We start from the raw sequence: 22,057 nt of genomic DNA, 5'->3' as shown, positions 1-22,057 counted from the left end.
GTAGGATGTAAACTCCACAAAATTTGTAAATAATTATCCAATAAATTAATTATTAATTAAAATAATTAGGAAATAGAATTTTATAGTGAGGTAGAGCTAATTAAAACAAGAATTTTGACACTAATTTCAAAGAATTTGGCCCAAGATTGAGCCAAACGGGCCGAACCGGGCAAACCGGACCCGTATTAGGCCTAAGGCCCAACCCAATTCCTTAATATAAATGAGCTTCAGCTCATTTTCTTTCCTATGCATGTGAAGAATGCAGAAACACCAAAGAGGGTAAGTTCCAAACCCTAACCCTTCACTAAATCTCATATAACTTTCAATTCGGAGCTCTGATCACCGCACCGTTTGCAGCCACGCGACCGTAGCGTCGAGCTCTACAAAGCTCAGAATTTAATTAGGTAAGGAAGCCACGATTTTTCATGAACTTTCTTTTCACATTGAGAACTTTCTTCATGGCACGACTCTCCATGAGTGTTAATTTTCCTTAGTGATTGCCGAGTGACAAGAATTAGAACTAGTTGATTAGCTGCAGAAAGTGCATAGAGATCTGTTGTGGTTGAAGGATTTTGAAGATCTGCAGAAGAAGAAAAAAGAATGTGGAGATTGAATGAAAAGATCTCCCACACTCAGTCTCATAATTAGAGCATTCATTTCATCAAGTTATTGAATCATTAAGTCAAACAACTCTTATCAGCTTTGTTGTTGGACTTTGAGTATGAGACTGAAAAAATAGAGAAAAAAAAGAAAAAATTTTAGAGAGTGAATATGAAGAATGAGTTGTAAAGAAGGTTGAAGGGATGTGGATGAGTCTGGATAATGTCATCTAAGATAGAAAAAGAGAAATAATTTTGAGAGAATAATGGTAAAGTTTGTATATCAGAGCCTAATGAAGAAGTAAGAAAATGTTCTTATTAATATTAGAATAACTCTAATTCACATGAAACTAGAATTATTTATGATTTACTATTTATTTTTTCCTTGTACATATTTTATGAAGAATCTAATTCTTCGATTTGGAAGCACAGGTTGTTTCTTCCTATCTCTTACAAAACAGTAGTAGTAAGACCTGCTAGAAGGGTAGTAAGACTAACCTATCAATGTTCTTGTAAATGATAAGAACAAAACGATAAAGATTTCTGGTGGCTATGGAACTGGTGAAAAAAAAGAGTAAAAACCCAGTTTCAATTGATGAGTGCTAGTTTAATATTTATAAGCATATTTTTACAGAATTAAAGGAGGAAAATGCTATCAGATGTTTTGAATTTATGTCAAAGATAATCCATTCTATCTCCTATCGCTTTACCATTAAAAGCCCTAGTAATCCAAGCTCTTCCACACATTCACAATCCAATCCTCTTATTGAAAAAGTGACTTTACCTGAGGAACTCTCTCACAAACATAATATCCTTGAAGAAGAGGTCTGTTTCGAAGATATTAATCAAGTTATAGACAATTGGGAGATACCAAGCATCTCCCAGAATGAAATATACATTCCAGAAGAAACCAAACGTTGCAGCAAATCTGATTATATATTTAAAACGGCTAAAATAACATCCCTCTAGAGCCTAAATCTAGTGAGGAATTTCATCTCTTAAACAAACAATCTATACAAAAACATACTAGAAGGTATAATTACCTTTGCATCGGATGTGTTCAGGTTGCAATTAAACCACTAATTAGAGAAGGTTTAAATGATTTTATCCTCATGTGTCTAAGAGATATTCGGCATAACAATTTTCATGACTCTCATTGGGACAATTGAAACCATTCTAGGACATGATCCAATATATTTCAATTGTTTTTCAAACAAAACAATGAGTTTCTTATATAGAAATATCTTAGATTCATTATTCCTGAATATCCGGCTTCATGGTCTAGACATGAAAAAAAGATCTATTCCTGTAGCTTTAATCTATAGGATTCAATATAAGGTTATGAACACTTGTAATTCTCGAGTCTTGTTAAAAACAAGTGATCGGAAAACAACTTTGTTTGTCACAGACATGTCAAAGACAAATGTAACCATACCACGTCTTTATCAAATGGGATGAAATTGATCTTCCTAAATCTTGGACCATAGACAGAGTTATATCTAGTCTTCCTAGACAAGTCTTCCTAGACAAGTCTCCCAACTCCAAGAGATTAAACAAGATGAAATTGGTAGAGTTGAAATCTTTTTTGATAGAAAAAATTCATTCTCTTCTAGGTCAAAAGTAGCTTTTACCTATAGATTAGACTTTGCCTCAACCAGAAGGCCTCTTTCGATCTCTTCTCAATCTTCTTTTCGAAACCCACATATCAAAACCACCAACTCTGAAATTAATATTACAGGATTACAAACTAATTCTAACATTCCCAAATCTATCATACCAAAAAAAAGAGGATATAGACGAACAGTCTATTTAATCCCCCAACATATTCTTTTTTAAATGATGATGTCCATGTCATCTGAAAAGTTTACTATTAATAAAGAATCCTTACGTAAAAACATTAACTCTGAAGAATGAACACTTCAGAAAGAATAATTTGTATAGACTTAGAAGGCACCACAAGTCTTAGATTTTAGGAAAAAATATTATAACTTTCTCCCGTAAGCCAAAATGCATATCTCGTTCTTCGAATGGTTTTATGTATATAGCATCAAACATAACATAGATTCTCATTTCAAAGTTGACATGAGCATATCTCATTCTACGAACATCATAATAACCTAAAAAATTAAGGATGGAGATTTAGTTAAATCTAAGTTTCCCCTAATAAAAGAATTTATCCCTACAGATACAATTGATGCAACACATAATTTCGTTATGGCTTCGCCTTTCAAAACAAAAAAATTAGCATATAAGAGGCTTCAACATCTAAACTGCTGAAAAAAAAATCCTTATTTTAACCTTTCAAAATTAACCACAAAGCTAGACAAAGCCTCAAGTCTATTAGAATATCATAATTAGAGAACAAAATCAAAAAAATATCAAAGAGGATCAGAAAAAAATCAATGTAATTTGTTAGGATATTATTTCATAATTAGCGTACTCTTGGTCTATATATTGGTAAGAACCTTGTAATCAAAAGTGACAAGAAATCAATGATACTTTTCTAAATTATTCTTTTTTTCTTTCTTAAACCCTTTGTACCATCATAACATGGTATCCGAGCAGAGTTAGGTTCTGGGAACTCAGAAGTATCATCATTGTCCCAACAACACTACCAAAACCCAACATGTCCGAATTTGAAAAAACCAGCAACACTACCAACCTAAAATCAACCATTTCTGACGAATTAACATTACAAATTGCAAATATGCTATGCAATAGTCTTGGAATGCGATCATCACAAACCAATTTTGACAATTTGTCAATTGGTTTCAAATTAAATGTAAATAATTATCCATTATAGGCAATTCTGATGAAAAAAGCAATTGGTGGAAGAGGAAAGAAGGCTCACCTAACAGCGGTACCTCCGGCACCAGCAGAGACAGAACCAACATATGATCAATGGGAACAAGCAGATCAAATAATTTTTATTTGGATTATCCAGAACATCGAAGCAAACTTGATGAACAACATGTCTCAATTTCCAACTGCAAAGGCATTATGGAACGGTCTGGCAACCACTTATGGAAGCGGTATCGATCTGATGCAGATCTACAACCTACATCGATGAGTCAACACTCAGAAACAAGGACAGGATACCCTAGACAAATTTTGGAACAAATAGCAAGCCATATGGATGACCATCGACAGAAAACAACCAAATCCCATGAAATGCCCTGAAGATATTCTGATTTTCAACCGATTAAAACAAGAACAGAGGTTGTATCAGTTTCTTACTAGAATTGATGAAAAATTCGAAACAATCAGAAGGGATTTATTGAAGCAAGAGACATCTCCTTCAGTCGAGTTCGCTTACGCCGCTCTCCGTAGGGAGGTGGCTCGACTTCAGATCTTGAAGCCCACCACCGATTACGTAGGCGATGCATCACAAGGAGAAATTAGGATCAGACTAGCTGCAAAAAATAGAGCAAACCAAGATGTACAAGGACGTAGTCGCTCAGAAATTGCTTTCAAGCGTTCGTCGCCACGAGACGAGGAGGATAAAAGTCATCTCTCCTACACACACTGTGGAATGAAGAAACACATAAAAGGAAACTGCTTTACAATTGTGGGTTACCGAGATTGGTGGAAAAACAATCCCAAGTCATGGAGAAATCAGAGCAAGGGAGCTGTCGCTGTGAGGATCCCAGAGGTCACCAGTAGCAGCAGCGTCGAGGCCAGAAAAAAGGAAGCAAGTCGCGATGGCAAGGCAGTAGCAGCAGTAAGGGCTGAAACTGTGCCAGAAGGTAAGGAGGAAGAAAGTTTGTTGAGCCCTAATAGATTTTATGGCTCAAGGACTACTGAACTCCTTGGCTGCTCAGCCCAGATCGTGACTCAATATAAAAGGGAGACCCAAAATTAGAATCCAATTAAAAAAAATAAATGAATGAATTTTTTATTGTGGGGCTACCGATACTATGACTCATGACCTCCATGATTTTAACAGCTTGACTATGCGCTCAAAAGTCCATATTAAAATAGCTAGTGAAAAATTAATTCATGTTAAAGGAGGAGGCTCCATTACTTTTCAAAAAAATTAAAATTTAAAAATTACCTCTATGTCCCTGCACTATCATCAAAATTATTGTCTGCTAGTCAAGTAACAAAGGAACTAAATTGTGTGGTACTCATGTACTTTACCTTTTCTCTTTTACAGGACATTCTTACGAAGGAGATCATTGGGCGTGGTATTGAGCGAGAAGGCCTTTACTATGCTGATGAAATAGCACACCAGGGTCATGCCATGCTTGCTTACGAAACGGTTACTAGGAAACTTTAGTTGTGGCACAAGCGTCTCGAACATCTTTCATTTGGGTACCTCAAGTCACTACAAGAAAAAAGGCCTATGGCCACGCTTTTTTCTTGCCACGCTTTAAAAGCATGGCCAAAAGTGGTCAATGGCCACGCTTTTATGAGGGTGGCGATAGATTAGAGATTTGGCCACCTTTTTTTTGCCACGCTTCAAAAGCGTGGCAAAAAGGATCAACGGCCACGCTTTTATAAGGGTGGCAATTGATTAGAGAAACGGCCACGTTTTAAAATTGTCACGCTTCAAAAGCGTGTCCATAGAGAGCAACAAGGACGTTTTAAAAGCGTGGCAAAAGGATTTCATTAAGGCCACGTTTTATTTCCTAGTCTTTTTACAAGTAGCACTGAACTCCTCAAATGTAAAACTTGTATTCGTGCAAAAAATTACAGAGTTTCTTTTCCTCCAACCAACACTAGAGCCAATTTCATATTTTCTCTAATACACTCTGATGTGTGGGGTCCATCCCCTATTTCCAAGAATAATTTTTAATATTTTGTGTTATTTGTGGAAAATTTCTCTTGCATGACTTGGGTATATTTTTTAAAACACAAATCTGAAATACCTGATAAATTCTTTGCTTTCTACCAAACGATTCAAACTCAATTCAACAAGAAAATTCAAGTACTTCGTTTAGATAATGGTGGAGAATTTATAAACCAATCAATGCACGATTTTTTTTTTTATGCAAAATGGCGTTATCCATCAAACTTCCTGCCCAAATACACCCCAACAAGATGGTGTGGCTGAGCAGCAAAACGTAAGTTACTTGAGATGACTCGAGCCATGTTTTTTGATGCACAAGTTCCAAAAAATTTTCGGTCTGAAGCTATAGCGGCTTCTGCCTACTTACTGAATCGTCTACCTACCCAAGTTCTCCACCACAAAACACCTTTACAAGTCTTGGCTACTCAGACTGCAATCCCGCCTTTTCTAACCTTACCACCTCGAGTATTTGGATGTTCCATCTTTGTCCATACCCCCAAAGTCAATAGAACTAAACTTGATCCTTGTGCAGAAAAATGTGTTTTCGTTGGGTATGCTACACACCAAAAGGGGTATAGGTGCTACAATCCAATCACTCGTCATGTTCATATGACCATGGACTGTGATTTTTTAGAATCCAAATTTTACTTCAGCTGCCAACATGGCATTCAGGGAAAGAACAATAATGAACCACCAAGTTGGCTAAAGTAACCTTTGTTGCCCAAAAACTGTTCAAACAGAGCAAGCAGATGGAGCCACTGAGCATACTTCACTCAACGTAGGAAACAACTCGGTACATACAACTAGTGAGAGTCCTTTTGAGAATGTCAGACAAGAGGTAAGTAATTGCTAATCTGGTAATTTACTCCCTATTTTTAATAAGGCCACTAACAATAACAGTATAGTACTAGAACATAAAGAACTAGAGTCCAAAACCTTTATTCTTCCTCCAAAAAGAAACAAAGGGATGCTTCTTGATCGGTACTCACCAGAACATGTTTCCCGTAATTCAAGATACCCGATAAGGGTGGCTAGGGAAGGAATAGCGAACGTTGCAAAGACTTTTTCCACCACACTCTTGACAGAAGACATTCCAAGAACTGTTCGAGAAGCCAATGAGAAAGCTGAATGGCGAAAAGCCATGAATACATAAATGGAAGCTCTAGAGAAGAACGGAACTTGGGAGAAGTGTATCCTACTGATAGGAAAAAAGCTAGTCAGATGAAAATAGGTTTTCACCATTAAACACAAAGCATATGGCACCATTGAACTGTACAAAGCAAGGTTGGTGGCCAAAGGTTATACATAGACCTATGGTATCGACTACACTGAAACTTTTTCATCGGTTGCAAAGATTAATACCATCAGGGTGTTGTTTTCAATAGCAGCAAATGAAGAATGGCCACTCCATCAATTTGACGTCAAGAATGCTTTCTTGCATGGAGAGTTGAAAGAAGAAGTGTACATGGATGCTCCTCCAGGTTTCTCAACAGGATTTAGAAAACATGAAGTTTATCGGTTAAAGAAGGCTCTTTATGGGCTTAAACAATCTCCACGTGCCTGGTTTGGAAGATTCACAGTGGCCATGAAAGGGTATGGGTACAAGCAAAGCAACTCTGATCATACCCTTTTTTTTTGAAAAAAAAACAGGAAGATTTAATCACTTGCCTAATAATTTATGTGGATGATATGATCATAACGGGAAGTGATGCTAAAGAAATTACAAAATTAAAAAGGAACCTATTTACAGACTTTGAAATGAAGGATTTGGGAAGACTAAAATATTTCTTAGGAATAGAGGTTCTACAATGCAGCAAAGGAATCTTTATCTCCCAAAGAAAGTACATTTTGGACCTTCTGGCAGAAACAGGAATGGTGGATTGCAAACTAATAGATACGCACATTCAAGTTAATCACAAGTTGAAGATAGTAGAAGGTGCCACCCTAGCAGTTAAGGAAAGGTACCAGTGGCTGGTTGGAAAACTAATTTACTTATCACATACTCGGCCTGACATAGCTTATGCTGTGGAATAGTAAGTCAGTTTATGCATAAGCCACAAGAAGATCATATGGAAGCCGCCATGAGGATAGTTCGATATTTGAAGGGAGCTCTAGGAAGTGGAATCATATTCAAAAGGAATGGCCATTTGAAGGTTGAGGCATACACTGGCGCAAATTGGGCGAGCAACCCAAACGATAGAAGATCAACCGCTGGTTAATTTACCTTTGTTGGAGGCAACCTGGTAACTTGGAAATGTAAGAAGCAAAAATTTGTAGCACTTTCAAGCGCAGAGGTAGAATTTTGAGGGATCGTTAAAGACATAACTGAAGTATTGTGGATAAGAAAATTGGTGACTGAGATTGGGTTTTCACAACAATTGTCAAGCTAGTTGAAATGTGACAAGTGACAACAAAGTTGCAATCAGCATTTTAGAAAATCTCGTACAACATGATAGAACAAAACATGTTGAGGTGGATTGATACTTTATCAAAGAAAAAATTGAGAATGGCACCATTGAGCTTTCATTTGTAAGATCAGAAGATCAGTTGGCTGATATTCTTACTAAAGCAGTTTCACGACAAGTTCTTGCTAAAGTTCTAATCAAACTGAGTGTTGGTGATCCCACTACTCACATTGAGGGGGAGTATTAGAATATCATAATTAGGGAACAAAATCAGAAAAATATCAAAGAGGATCAGAAAAAAATCAATTAATTTATTAGGATATTATTTCATAATTAGCATACTCATTAGTGTACTCTTGGTCTATATATTGGTAAGAACCTTATAATCAAAAGTGACAAGAAATCAATGATACTTTTCTAAATTATTCTTCTTTTCTTTCTTAAACCCTTTGTACCATCGTAACAAACTCTACCATATTAAAATAAGATTAAGGAGACTTGGAAGTTTTACAAAAAAATCAACCATCTCCTTAGCCAAATGACTATCCTTAAAACTTCTCAAACTACGGAGTCATCAACAAGAGTCACTAAATAATCCGCAAAAGTTGCCATTAACATCATTCATGAGGAGTCACAAAATTCTAAAGAAAATCCCAAAGAAAATTTAGACTCACCAAAAGTCAACTTCATTATGACACATATATATATATATAGGGTTAATAGTCAAATTCGTTCTTGAAATATCATCCATTCTTTAAATTAATCTTCAAATAATTTTTTTAGTTATATTAGTCCTTGAAAGATAAAACATAAGTCAAATTGGTCCTTCCGTTAGTTAGATGATGACGTATCATGTTAAGTGCCACGTGTCACCAGATGATTGGTTGACGTGTCAGGTCAGTGACACCTAGCACGCCACGTGTCACTTGACATGTAAAAAAGTTATTTATAATCAAAATAGTCCCTGAAAGTTTAGACGTAAGTTATTTTTATCCCTAAAATTTTAAAAATTAATCAAATTAGTCCTTATATAATTTTTTTATTTTTCTTCATAATATTAAATTTAAAATATTTTTTGATAGTACTAATTTTAATATTATTTTTAGACCTTAATAAACAAAATTCTCTTTACATGAAATAATAAAAATAATTAAATTATTATAAAGTTATTTTGTCATTTGTATTTTAAAATTTTACCTTTTCATATTTTAATTTTTTTATAGTGAAATTTTTTTATTTAAACAAATTTATCAAATTATTGTTGATTATATTTAAAAATTTAATATTTTAAATCTCATTAAATAATATATAATAGTTATTTTAAAATTTAAATCTTTTAAATTTCTAAAATTATAATTTTTATTATTGTTTAATTTATATGGTAGAACTCAATAATTAAAAAATCGATTTGTCGAATCACTTGTTGAATCTTAATATTTTAATATAAAATATTTATATGATAGAATATTAATATATTTATATGATAGAACTCAAATTATTGTTGAATCTTAATAACTAGTATGTAACTAGTATATACTAAACGTTTTAATATTTTAGATTTCACTAAATAAATATAGTAGTTATTTTAAATATTGTAATCTTTTATTCAACAAGTGATCCCACAAATTGATTTTTAAATTATTAAGTTCTATCATATAAATTAAACAATAATATAAATTATAATTTTAAAAAATTTAAAAGATTTAAATTTTAAAATAACTACTATATTATTTAGTGAGATTTAAAATATTAAATTTTTAAATATATAATCAACAATAATTTGATAAACTCATTTAAATAAAAAAATTTCACTATAAAAAAAACTTACAATTTAAAAATATAAAACTTTAAAATACAAATGATAAAATAATTTTATAATAATTTAATTATTTTTATTATTTTATGTAAAGAAAATTTTGTTTATTAAGGTCTAAAGTACTATAAAAAATTTTTTAATTTGATATTATAAAAAAATAAAAAAATTATATAAAGACTAATTTGATTAATTTTTAAAATTTTAGGGATGAAAATGTCTTACGTTTGGACTTTCAGAGACTATTTTGATTATAAATAACTTATTTATATGTTAAGTAACACGTGACATGCTAGGTGTCACTAACCTGACACGTCAACCAATCATCTGGTAACACGTGGCACATAACGTGATACGTCATCATGCCACGTGGCACTTAATGTGACACATCATCATCAAACTAATGGAAATACCAATTTGACTTATGTTTTATCTTTCAAAGATTAATATGACTAAAAAAATCATTTGAAAACTAATTTAAAAAATTGGTGATCTTTTAGAGACGAATTTGACTATTAACCATATATATATATATATATAAAAGCTAGAAATGAAAAGGAGAGAGAAACTACATTAACCGAAATAACTAACTACTAACTTTTTAATTGGCATAACTTTCTTGTCCTAACTAATAAATAGTCTGATATAAAGTTGTTATTCCACATTATCGTTCTCCTCTTTGCCCCTCGATCAGAGAAAAATTGGTGGAAAGATAGATAGAGTGGTGAAGAATATAGTTGATAATACGATGAAAGCTAAGAGAGGAACAAGATTGGTGGATAAAGATGAAGAGGAAATATGGTTGGTTGTATGATGAAGAGAAAAAATAAAACAGAAAAAACTGGTGGTTAAAAAAGGATTTGTGACTAAGAAAGGAATAATATTCTCTTTTTTTGAAAGGAGCTAAGAATAGGAAGAGAAAGAATAATAAGTGGAGTACTGGAGTATGTGTAAACAATATAGCTAGGAAGAAAAGAACAATATAATTGATGTCCATTAATTTTTTTTTTTTTTATTTTCAATGCTGATAGATAATCAACACTAATTGGTTGTCATTGTTTAGTAAATAATAAATGAGATATAACAAAATAATTATAGAGACAACAAATTTAAATTTATTTCTTTCACACCTATCTTATCCATTTAAAACTCAAAACAAAGATATGATATGCACACAAAAAATAGTCATCAATATATATTTTATATTTTAATATTTATTTTATATTAATGACTAATTGAAAAGCTAAATTTTAATATACACAAAATATAATTGAATTTGAAGGTGATATTATTAAAAATTCTCATCGCATTCAAAACAAAATCAAAATAGATTCAAAATAAAAACCAAAAAATCAAAACATGAGAGCATGAATGTGTTATGTTGCATATAATGTAAAAATATTATGAGATATATCGGTGTACTATATAGGCGTGTCCGCGTGTGTATGGATGTATTATAGTGTGAAGACTGGGATGAGCTACAAAATATATTATATAGCCTATAAATAAAAAAAATGAAATATTCTTAATCACCAAAAATTTACAAGAGACGATTATATAGCATGAACAATGAAAAAGCATAAATGAAAAAAATTAAAAGATTAATAATGACAAAATAATGATGACCTACGAAAAAGAAGAAAGAGTAATAATTATGTAGATGAAAAATGATTAAAAAAATTGAAATTGAGGATGAAAAAGAAGAAAAAGGGTGAAATACATTGCTGATATTTAAGTGAATAAGAAAAAGAATATTAAAAGGCGACGAAGAAGAAGAAAAATAAATGAGAAAATAAAATATGAAAAAAAATAAGTGTAAAAAAAATGCTGGAAATAATTGTAGTTATCATAGGATTTGATCTTATTAGCTAAACATATGAAAAAATAAAATTAATTAGTCAAATAATAAAAATTAAATTATTTATTATATTGATTGAAATATTTGCTAAGTAAATATTAATTGAGTATTATTTTTATTTTATTTTAAATTTTTTTTTGGAAAATAGACCATGCAATGGACTTTGAGCTTTTAACTATTCAAGTTTTTTTAGGATAAAGCACACCCGAATAATTTTATCACTGATAAAAATACACTCGAATTTCGTTATCAGTGAAAACGTTCTCATAATTTAAAAATGCGACAAAAATGTCCAATTTTTTTATAAGTAACAAACGACTTTTGTATTTGACAAACTGCTTGTGCATTTGATCCAAAATTTTATAGAAATATTTAGATAACTATTTAAAAAATACACATAAAAATCGGATAAAATTTTATCTCTATACATTTTTATTTTTTAAAAGTATTATTAGTTGTTGACGAAAAAATTACAAAAAAAAGATACTTAGCAAAAAATTACTAAATTTTAAGGATAAAAATATTTTATTTTTTTAACATACTTGCAAAAAGCTACATCAAAATTCAATTTCTAAAATATTTTTTGAGAATACATATTTAATGCTCGATATTTTGTCGTGTTTTTAAATTATTCGAAAGTATTTTTATCGATAACAAAATTTAAATACATCTTTATTAACGATAAAATTATTCAGATGCATTTTTGGGGATTTACTTTTTTTTTTTATTCAAAAAATGCAAGCAGACACCAAGCCTTCTTTTTAAAGTGCGGCCTTTTTTTAATTTAAACCAAAATATAAATTGAACTAATCATGTTAAATATTTTAATTATCCACTTATTATTACTATTTGTAAAAATATATTTATGACAAGTGAAAAATTTAACTCAACCAATTCTTTATTTATGTGACCGGCTATACTGGTTAAAGTGTTAAACAAGGTTCAGAAAACCGGACCGGTCATCAAACCGCTCTAGTCACTGGTTTACTGGTTTATTGGTCTAACCGGTCTAACCAGTGGTTCAACCGAAAAAACTGTTTTAGAATAGAATAATAAATAAATTATAAATACACATCCTAAAATATAATTATAGTCTAATATAAATCTTAAAATATCTTCGAAATTTAAAACACTACATAAAATATCATCAACCAAATACATATGATCTTATCAAAATCCAAACTCAAAAGTTAAATAGTAATAAAAGCATATCTAAATATTAAATCCCAACATCATGGTTTATCAATCATCAAAATCCGCAAGAACTTGTTGCAAATCTACTTCGGTGGGATGATCTTCACTTTCATTCACACCCTGTTGAGCAGAAGAATAAGAGATGCAGCATAAAGACCATTACTACCACCGCCACTTTGATATAAATCAGCATCAATTTCACCTAATAAAATAGACATGTTATCATTATATTAAAAGCTAGCAACATTCTAAAAAATCATTAGAAACTAAATATACTATGACTCTGTGGTCTCCCACAGAACTTCATTGCCTTTAGCACATAGTTGTCATCATGCAGCTCAAAAGGAGTACTGGAGAGAGAGAGAGAGAGAGAGAGAGAGAGAGAGAGAGAGAGAGAGAGAGAGAGAGAGAGAGAGAGAGAGAGAGAGAGAGAGAGAGAGAGAGAGAGAGAGAGAGAGAGAGAGAGAGAGAGAGAGAGAGAGAGAGAGAGAGAGAGAGAGTTATATATGAATTGAAAAGTTGGGACAAGAAAACATCAAAATGAGATACATGCAGTCGAAGCTTTCTTACCTATTGAAATCAAAATGCACAAGCTGCATATCTTGTGTGATACATGTTCCCTCTATTTCTCCAAGCAAAACTCTTCCCATCGCAATGCCTATTGTATCAGCTTGGCCTAATATTTCCACTTCAACAGTGCATGAGGACGTGTCTACAGTTTAAAAAAAAAGTCAGATGTATGAAATCTACCAAAACTCAATACAAGGGTCACAACACTGCGAGATCTCATATATTTCATATAGTTTCAAAATCAGTCGATTGCTACATGCCAATTAGGGAGTTAACAACAACAAAATATAGAATAAGAATGACTATACAGATGAAGATCCAAGGGGAAAAAATGACATGTTCTACTGAACAAAAAACAAGAGACAGTGCGATGCGGGTATACCTGTACCAGAATAAAAGGTAAAGATATACCACTGGGAGGGTTTTCTGAGCTATATAATTGCTCATTTCTTTTTATAAGGTTCTAAATACCAACAAACTTGATTAAACAATACAAGTAGTTAGCACACAGAAACTAAACATAACAGAAATTAAACCATTTGTTCACAAATTGCAAATTGGAATTCAATTGAACAGAGGAAGTTCACAAATTAACAATTTGGAATACAATTGAACAGGAGAAAGTTCACAAATTGAACAACAATTGAACAGATTTCAGATTATTTATTTCTTATACAACTGAACAGAGGAAGTTCACAAATTGAATACAATGGAATAACAACAGTTTTCAGATTATTTATTTCTTATACTAACCAACAATTGAACAGAGGAAGTTCACAGAGAAAATTCACAGAGAAAGTTCACAGAAATTGAACAGAAATCAAAGTTCACAAGGAAGTTCACAAAAATTGAACAGAAATCTAAGTTCACAGAGGAAGTTCACAGAGTATCAACTTCATCTTTCTTATACTAAAGAAGATGAGCAGAGGCGAAGAACAAAGAAGATGAGCAGAGGATGAGTCACTCACCTGGGGTCGATGGAAGGCTTCTGGTGTTGACTGTTGAGGACCACGCGACGATGAAGACGATGAGATGGTGTTGATGACCGCGCAAAGATGGAAGGCTACTGCCTGCTGGTGTTGAGAAGATGAAGACGATGGAGATGGAGGGCTACTGGGCAGGGAACCAGGCGACGATGGAGGGTTACTGGGGCTGAGGACCAGGCGACGGCGGTGGCGCTGACCACCTGAGACCGCGGCGACGATGGAGGGCGACTGGCCGGCTTGGGTTCAGACTTCAGAGGGCGGATAGGGTTCACTCACCGTGAGATGAATCAGGAATGAATGGGGTCGGGGAAAGAAGAGGGGGGTGGGGTGCTCCACGAGTGGGTCGGGTCGGGTTACGGTTTTATTTTTTTAAAAATCAAAACGGCGTCGTTTAGCAGAACCGGTCGGTCACCGGTCCGACCCAACCGGCCGATTTTTGGCCGGTTCACCGGTTCTTCAGCGGTTCTTCTGAGCATTTTTTAGAGGAGGACCGGACCGTTTACATCGCCGGTTCGTGATTAAACCGGTCAAACCGGCCGGTCCGGTCCAATTTTCAGAACCTTGGTGTTAAACACGCAGGAAATACTAAAATGCACCATTTTCTGATTAAACATGAGATTTATTGCCATAATAAAATTAGAGAAATATTATAAAATGATCAGAATTTTTAATTTTTTATTATTAATTATTATTAATATTTAAAAATATAAAATAAAGTATATTATTAAATTATTAAATTAAAAGAATTAAACTAAAAAAATAAATTAATAATTAAATAATAACTAAAAATAATAAATTTTAATAATTTTTTAATATTTTTCATAAAAATAATTTTCTGTCCTCCTGCTGGACTCTGACCATTTGACCAACAAAAAACATTTCTTTTCATGGAGTGATAGATAAATTAAATATAACATTAATTGAGTACAAGAAAACGAAACAAAAAGAATAATAATATAAAAAATAATTTTGTAGTCGCTCTTCTCTTTGATCTTCAATCTCTATCGCTATCAACTATTATTTACCTGATTCAGTTTTCTGAATTTAATTTATTCTGTCTGTTTGTGTCTATTCCTCGTTCTTTACACACACACATACATATATATAATCAGCTTAGTAATAATCTATGATAAGTTTAGATTCATTCTGTGAATTGTAAATCATAAAATAAATAAATCTGGAAAAAAAAAAAAAACTAGATTAGAGTATAGAGAATACCTTCCTCCCAAATAAAGTCATCAAAACAATTATCCGATAAATTTAGGCTTCTCAACTCCTTGAAGGAATGGAACAAGGACCAGTTGACACGTGTCGCTGAGTTGTTCATGCCCCCGATGACCCCGTTTCCAAGACCATGGTTCTTGTTTAAATGTTTAGCGTCTCAAGAGAAAGGTAGTTAACATGGCCGGAAGAGCGATCACAAGTGACCCGCTCCCATTCGCAGCAATTACTCTTCGAGTCATTCACCCAAGAAGGCAGCAAAGACTCATTGGAATAAGCAGATTTGAATTCTAGCAGTGCCTTCTTCTCTTCTGGGAAGTAACCACTACTGTTACTCCCGGATACTTGGAATAGAAGTAGTCCTATCACTATTATTGCTATCATCATTACCAACCATGGCTTCTTCCAACTCCACTCCATATGGAAAAGGAGATTGAATACTACTTCTTAGAAATAGTTGTACTCTATTATATTTTTCGAGCCTTTTCTCAGTTTCTGTTTCTTTTCTCTTTCTTCTTTTTTTTTATCTTTCTTGTTCCCTCCTTGGCCTATGAAATGGAGTGGCTAAGTTTAGTCATACTTGAATCAGCGAAGAAAATTGGCACACCATTTACACCCCTGGACCGTGTTTTTCATGACTAAAGGCAAAAGCCACAGGATAAGTAGGACCAGAACTAATCGATTTGAATTGTTTTAATAATTAATTTATTAATTTATTTAAATAAATATTAAAATTTAAATTTTATTTTATATATATAATGTTATAATAATTAATAAATATTAAATAAGATAAATTTTAATATTTTTTTAATATTATCAATAAATTTATTAATCAACGATAAATTTTTAAATAAAATTTTAATACGTGATTTTTCGGAAGAAAGAAAAAGGGCAGAATTGGGGTAGGGTTACATCGCACAAGCAAAAATCTTAGTCTCCCATAATTCGATCCTATCTCATCCTATCCATATATTTCCTAAATATAGTTCTTCAAGTTGGGAGACGTATTCAAATTTCCTGAGATGAATATGGCTCTTCTATTTGACTTATACCTAGATTTAAAATTTCCAATATTTAAAATAAGGTGCTTTTTCCTATACTATTCTTAGCGAAGGGTAAAAATTATATATTAGTTGGTATTATATTTTAAATCCTAACTTTATATCTTCTTATATATCCATTCTGAATATTAATTAAATTTAAAAATATATCATATATACTATTTTGTTAAAGTTGCGAAAACGGAATCAGTCATTAAATAAACCTAATTTAATAATTTAACTGAATTCGAACTGTAATTAAATCGATTTAATTAAATATATAATAAAATTAATAATAATTTAATATATAATTTTAAAAATTTAAATTCAATTATTTTTAAATTAATTTTAAAATTTTATAATTTTACAAAATAACTCATCCATAATTTATCGTTAAAAATATTTTTAAAAAAAAATTTCTATTAACTTAACATATCACATAAAGAATTGAATAATACAAATTTTCAAACCAAAAAATATATAATATTAACACAAAACAAAGTTCAATTCAATTACAAATTCTTAAACGGGCTAAATATAAGAAAGCCAAAACATATAATCATATTTAATTTTTGGAATTCTAATCAATTAATCAGTATCATAATTCTGATTTTTGATTCTAAAAGCACATCAACAATAAAAATTAAATTGAATTTATAGTTGGTAGCCGCTCAAGAAGCACCACAAGATTGATGCAACTTGAAACCAACAAATATTGTAATGTCATTACAAAAGAAAGTTGAATACTATTAGAATTATTGTCGGAAAACGAATAAAATCCGATGAAAAGTTAATTACCATTAGATTTACTGTCAGAAGTAATCCGACTGTATAAACATCGTCGGTAATCAATTGCTGTCAGATTTTATCATCCGACGGTAATTACCGTTGAATTCTGTGGCAAATTACTGGCCCAAAAAATCTTTTTGTTACCAGCAAATTTTTCTGATGGTAACGTTGGCGCCACAACATATAGTTTCCCCACTATTTCCATTGGATTATGTCTTTGGTAAAAAAAAATATTGTGACACAATTTATTTTTAAATTTTTTCTTTTTTAATTTTAATTTTTTATTTAAATTTATTTTTCACACAATTAGTGGTCAAAGTATAAATAATAGAAATCAATTATGTAATATTATTAAATATCAAATGTTCAAATAAATTAAAAGTCAAATAAATCAAATACAATGAAATAGTAAAACAAAGACCTAAACCCTAAAGATCCTGGTATTCATCATTGTCGTCAATCCCATGGCCCTGCTAAGGAGGCGAAGAAGGCGGTGATGTCTGTGTCAATGTTAGCTCTGTTTGTGAAATGTTGATGCCTGAACCCCTCATTGGTCTCCTAGTGAACGTACAGAGTCCTCTTGGTTTCTGGACAGAGCTAGGAAATGAGGTGGTAGCGCTTTTCACGTACATCCTCCAGCATGTGTTGCAGCCTCCTCCCGATACGATGGTCGTATATCTTCCTGATGATGAGATCCTGCTCCTTGTCCCATATAAAGTTTAGTTGCACAAAGAAACTTTAAAATTACTTAATCAAAATATATCGTATTAAACAAACACTACAAGAAAAAGTAATATTTGTAACAAAAAAAATTGTTACAAAAAATCAAAATTTTGAAACAAAAGGATTTTGTAATAAAAAAAGGGGTCGTTGCAGTATGTCCCGTTACAAAAAGTTTCTGTAACAAAAAACGGAACTATTACAATTCAAAATGATATTTTGTAACAAATTTTTCTGATATAAAAAATCAGAAGTCGTTACAAAAGTGGTAACAAATTTTGATCTTCAAGGTATTTTTTGTGACAATCTATTTTTTCCTATCATAAAATTTTGTTACAAAATGTAACTTGATTTTGTAACATTTTTTCTTTAGTTACAAAACACTATTTATTTTGTAATAATTTTTTTAATACAAATTACACACATAATTTATCAGATTATATTATTTTTTTAATTAAAAAATATATTAACTAATTTACTCAACAAGTCAACATTTATATAATATATAATAACATAGATAATTCAAATATCTTTCATTAACTAGTTAAGAAGGTTTAACTATATTAAGTTCTTACTGTCCACTTCTGAAATCATTGTTCTCTGGTCTCAGAGGGGATCTTCTTGTAGCTCGGCCTTGGATACCGTACATCAACTTGATAATGTTGGTCATCTCCTGAGTACATGCGTTGTTGTTAGGCGCAAACCTACCTATCAACAATTTACAAACAAACCAATATGATAATATAAATTAAAACTTCAAAAGCAAATAACCATAATATATAGAGAATTTTTTAAAAATTTTTGCAGAGTTTCATTTATAACTGGAATGTGCCACAAACTCTATCCATCAACAATTAACTTAAACAACACTAGTTGTTAACAATCAATTAACAACAATCAATAATCAAGAAGCAAAATCCATAAATCTACTAAACTAGAATCAATAATCAAGAATCAATAAATAGGATATATCAAACACTCTTAGGAATTCAAACCTACAACCCTAAATCCACTAAAACTAGAATCAACTATTAAGAATCACTAATCACGATATATCAAATACTTTAGTAGTTCAAACCTACAACTCTAAATCCACTAAAACTAGAATCAATAATCATACATAATCAACATATACAAGACTTAAAGTAATACTTGCGTCGTTCTGCCATCAAGCCAAATCGTCAACCGTATGATGGGAGGTGGTAGAGGGGCATCAGCTGGGTCACTTCTGTGAGAGGATTCTGGGGTCGCGATATCCGTCGCTGGAAGCGGCGTCGCTAAGACATTGGGCTACTGAGCAGATGGAGGCGGTGGCGTCGTCGTAGACGCAAGGACGTAGCTGGAGTTAGGGACCATGATGAACGGCTGGTCCGATGCACCTGCAACCTGTGACATCACTGGGGTAGTCAGAGTAGAGGGAGATGATCCAAAATTCCCAAGGGTGTCGGCAGAAACCTCCCTCTACCATGACCACTAGGCTGATTTGTAACACTTTCACCTGTCATCATGTCCGCAAAGATCATACCAATTAAACAAAGAGAACTAAATCAACAATAATCAACACAAATCAACAATAATCAAAAATTCAAAACAACAAATCAACAATAATAAATACATGTTTAATTAGAATCGGAACAAGTTCAGTACTCTAAGTTCGGAACTAAATAAGGAACATAAATCTGCCAATATTCTAAAATTGAAATCACACAAGTTCAGTAACCTAAGTTCAGAATTTTAGAAAACCATAAGTTCAAAACAAGTTCAGTACCTTAAGTTTAGAATTAAACAAGGAACAGAAATTAGAACATGTTCTAATTAAAATTAAAACTAAACAAGTTCAATACCCTAAGTTCAGAATTTTAGAAAATCCTAAATTCAAAATAAGTTCAGTAAGCTAAGTTCAGAACTAAATAATCAATAATAAGTTTAAACACCAATGTAATTCTTGTAACTAATACCACAAGATTAATTTCAACATTTGAAATTCATTCCTAATATAACCCAAAACCAATTAAACATACGAAGTTGATATAAATGGGTTAAAAAAGACCAACTTAATTAATCTTGTACTATTAAATAAATGTCTTAATCATTCAAAAATTCAAAAGTTTTGATCAATTAAAAATAAATCAAATTCTATTATCAATGTACAATAACAATCATAACATTCAAACGAGCATTGATTTTCAAGAATTAGACCGAAAATTGGATTAAAAGCTCTGAGGCATATTGACAAACACTTGGCATGCACAAATATCAAACATGCAAAATCAAAATCAAATAGCAATTGATAGTCCTAATTTCAAATCAACAATCAACACCAGCAACAAACAATTCAAAACTAGCAACAACCAAGTATAATTCAAATAATCCGGCAATCAAATCTCAGTAAAATCAGCTGTAACACAATGAATAAACATAATTCAGACAATTTTAAACAACTCCAGCAATAATATTCAACAATTCAGTTCAATAATCCAAACACTTTTCAGCAATTCAGAACCTAATAACCTAATTTAACTTATTCTAACCACCTAAAATCTACTAATAGAAAATTAATTATAACTAACTAGCTATAAATCAGATTAATAAAACTAAAATTAACTAAAATAGAAATTAAAAACAAAGTAGTAACCTGGGTTGCCAAAACAGAGCGGAACAAAGAAGATGAAAGGAGTTGCAGCGGCAAACGAATGGTTGCAAAAGTTGAAACTAGCCAGAATGAGGAACAGGGGTTGCGTGGTTGCTCTGTTCTGCGAACGAGAATGAGAGACAAGGGCCGAGCTAGAGTGGGTTAGAGATAAGGGAAGAAAGAGAAGGTTGCTGCGACAGCTTAGGGTGGCCGGTGGTGACAGGGAAGGAGGAGAAACAGAGGAAGAGAAAGAGAGAAAGGGTAGAGGGTTAGAGAAAGAGTGGGAGGCGAGAGGGTTAGAGAGAGAGTGGGAGGCAAGAGGGTTAGAGAGAGAGAGAGAGAGAGAGAGAGAGAGAGAAATTTGAATGTTGGAAAAGAGGGTTCGCACTTCAAATTTACGACAGAGTTACCGTTGGATTTACTGTCGAAAAACTCCGATGGTAAACTATTGTGGGTCACCAAAATGCAGCATTTCACTAAGTGGGTTTAATTTACTGTTGGATTTTTCCGACGATAAATCCGTCCCTAAAGGACACGCCAATTTATTTTTGTTTCCCTCCAATTATTATCGGTAAATTTACCGTTGGAACGTAAATCCGCCGGTAATTTCTTAACCTTACGAATTCGATGACGTTACTTCCGGTAAATCCACCGCTACTCTGCGACGCTAAATCGGACGATAAATTCGATGGTACTCAACATTTTTCTTGTAATTTGTCTTTATAGATCCTTGAAGCCAGTAGGGCAAGGTCACCAAATTTGGCACAGATACAAAATTTAGAACCTTTATCTCAAATTGGAATATTAATCATTATGTCCCTCTGATAATTCTAACTTGTCACAATTATCAACAACCAAAGTATCTAACAGAAGAAAATGTTCAATATCAAGTGGCAAGGACCTTAGAGTGCTATAGCCAGAGAATCTTAAAATCAATTGGAAAAAGAGATGAAACTGAAGAAGTCTTAGCCTACCGGAGAAATGGTGAGAGATGAACGGTGATAACAGAGTGAGCTCGTGGTGACAGTGAGCTCGCAGTGAGAGTGTGAGACAATTACCTAAAATCACAAGAGCAGAGACCACCCAACAGTGAAAGAGAGACACGCTAGGGGCAGGACATTAGCGACTGCGAGACACGATGTAAAGCAGAGAAGCAACAATAAGACTAGCGAGGAGGCAGAGAAGCAACAACAAGATTAGCGAGGAGGCAAAGAAAAAAAATGACGCGCGACGAGGAGCAGAGAAGCAGCGACCCATGGCGAGGAGGGGAGCAGCGACGACTCACGGCAAGGGGTGAAAAAGCAGCAATGATGCACGCAGTGAGGAGAGACTAAGTAGAGACACGCGGTGAATAATAGAGTGGGGGTTGCTGCCTTTGGCGATGATGGAGGCTGGGAGGAAAGGAAGTGACGACAAAGACAGAAAGAGAGGGAGAGAG

The 22,057-nt window shown here is 32.7% G+C and overlaps 1 long non-coding RNA gene across 1 annotated transcript; it reads right to left on the bottom strand.

The window, feature by feature from the left end:
- Window positions 1–12,544: 12,544 nt before the first annotated feature.
- LOC112773253 (uncharacterized) lies at window positions 12,545–16,361 on the bottom strand. The gene is made up of 3 exons (XR_003187851.3): window positions 14,200–16,361; window positions 13,232–13,373; window positions 12,545–12,863 (listed from the first exon to the last, which is right to left on the bottom strand). It is a non-coding gene; the product is annotated as an uncharacterized lncRNA (long non-coding RNA).
- Between the last annotated feature and the right edge of the window lie 5,696 nt (window positions 16,362–22,057).

Source organism: Arachis hypogaea, chromosome 18, assembly GCF_003086295.3.
Source record: "Arachis hypogaea cultivar Tifrunner chromosome 18, arahy.Tifrunner.gnm2.J5K5, whole genome shotgun sequence".
NCBI lineage: Eukaryota > Viridiplantae > Streptophyta > Magnoliopsida > Fabales > Fabaceae > Arachis > Arachis hypogaea.
This window is presented reverse-complemented; position numbering and strand designations above follow the sequence as displayed.